Below are 2,132 nucleotides of genomic sequence, written 5' to 3'. Positions count from 1 at the left end.
AAGATGGACTTTAAATATCAAATTACGAACTCACTGAGAAATGTACGGTTTCCTTAAAACCGTGCCATGCACAGCTGTATTTCAAGGAGAGCGATCCTGTGATGTACGGTATACTATTTCACTTTCCCATACTAGTATCCCATTGGTAATCTGTTATTATGTGTATACTAGTTAATTTTCGTTTGAAATCGTGACTTTGTGATTAGACAACTGAAAACAGACCTTTCTGTTTCAATTATTTAAATATTTTGTGTGTAATATTAAAAAACTGGAATAAAAATGTGAAAGCATAGCAATCGATATGTCGGACCATAGCAATTCCTACTGATTCAAGTGCTTAATTTGAAGCATGATGAAATTTCGATTTGTATTAAATAATAATTGGGAAAAATAATTATTATTACACCAGTATGAGACCCATTAAAATAATTTGAAAACCAAATTGTAAGGATGACCGAGGAGCACAACAAATTAAACCATGATGTGTATAGACGTTTGTATTTTTGTGTTAGTGTGTATTTACGTTTGTATTCTACTGTTTACAAACAAGCTCGTATAAACTTATATTTGCGCGTGTATGGCTGGTGCCCAGACCACCCGGCATATGCCATTTCGAGAGTTTTTGTGGTATTAGTAGATGCATATGAAATATTGCCAAGACAAAATGTGTCATCTTAAAAGTTATATCGATTCTTAGGTATATTTGGACCGCTGATTCCTTCACTCATAAGTTTTGCGTGGGTCTCTCAGCTCTAGGTTTGGAGATATAGTTTAACCACCTTTTTTACTGGCCTTACTATCCGCAAGCTTGATTTCAGGTTTTTTTTACATTAGTACTTAGAATATTAATTTTTGCTCAATTTGTAAAAGGAATTTCAGAAAAGCTATAACTTTTATGAACTTATTTCAAACAACATATTAGAATTTTTAAATATTAATTACAGTATTCCAGGGCAAAATACGATGCTTAGTTCATAGGAAACTGCAAATATAAAGTACTGCATATCGGTCTTGCTTGGTGGGCCACAGATTGGGAGGACATCCAGCTAAAAGATTCAGAAATTGCAAATTCATTTCCCTGTCTAGAAAAAGTGTCATCAAGATAAATTTCAACAAATACTAATAAAACGACATCCGTTGCCTTCAACAATCTTCTTTTGCATGAAAAACATCCATCTTTAGCTGGAAAAGTAACAGAACGCAAGTTAAAATTTTATTTTAATCATCCCGAAGTTATTTGAGAGACACTCACTCGGGTTTTAATTTTGTGATGGTGCGCATCACTTCTCCTCATCGCTTTGGTTTAGCCAGGATTATTTTATTTATGAAAACCAGGAATAAAATTCTATTTAACAGTTAATCTTACTTTTTAATTCCGGGGTTTATGATGCAAAAGGTTTGCATAAAAGTATTGGGAAACGTTTCGGAAAAAAATATTTATTTCTGATATTGTCGTAGTGTTTTGAAAATTCTTCCAAGTACATCTCTTGAGCGTCGACACTTTGGTCAGCGGTGTCTCCACGACTCGAAGGCTCCCTGGTAGGGGGATGCCGGTTAGAGGTCCTTAAGGGTACGCGTGCAAGCTTCTTTGACGGCATTTAGGGCACCATGGTGGTGTTCTTTGAGAATTTCACTTTTGGGAATAGAAAATAGTCTTCTGGTGCCAAGTCGGGACTGAAAAGGGATTGGGGAATGGTCGCGATGCCCCACCCTATTAAACAAAAAGTACGTCGCAGCGCGCAGGCTCGGTGGTGGGGATCTGATCTTCAACAAGCGCCAATCGCCTGCGAGCATTCGTTCAGGCTAAATCCTGTTTTTACCGGGCCCTTGTCGAGTGACTCGTTGCAAGCGCAAAAAGTAACGAATGGTTGAACAGCGGTGCGCCATCAACTTTTGTGTTGGGCAAAGAAAACAGATACGGAGACGTTTGGCATGATTTGTGTTCAAGGATGAAAGCATGGGAAAACTGAAGTTTTTAAGTGGCACAAGCTTTTCATTGATAGCCGAGAGAGTGTGGAGGACCAGCCCCGCGCTGGACGACCGTCGAATTCAAGAATCGACGGCAACGTGTGCGTGAGGTGCTGACTTCGGACCGTCGGTTGTTAAATGTGCGCGTGATCGCAGATCGTATT

At 38.5% G+C, this 2,132-nt stretch overlaps 1 long non-coding RNA gene across 1 annotated transcript in view; it reads left to right on the top strand.

The window, feature by feature from the left end:
• LOC139697861 (uncharacterized) overlaps positions 1–268 on the top strand; it is a 15,029-nt gene extending 14,761 nt beyond the window's left edge. The window contains exon 3 of the long non-coding RNA XR_011702824.1: positions 1–268. This exon is cut by the window's left edge and continues 310 nt beyond it. This is a non-coding gene — a long non-coding RNA (uncharacterized lncRNA).
• The last annotated feature ends 1,864 nt before the right edge of the window (positions 269–2,132 follow it).

The sequence above is a fragment of the Hetaerina americana genome, unplaced genomic scaffold (genome assembly GCF_022747635.1).
Source record: "Hetaerina americana unplaced genomic scaffold, ioHetAmer1.1.p SCAF_8, whole genome shotgun sequence".
NCBI classification, from domain to species: Eukaryota; Metazoa; Arthropoda; class Insecta; order Odonata; family Calopterygidae; genus Hetaerina; species Hetaerina americana.
Note: the sequence above shows the minus strand (reverse complement) of the source record. Positions and strands in the feature narration are given on the sequence as shown.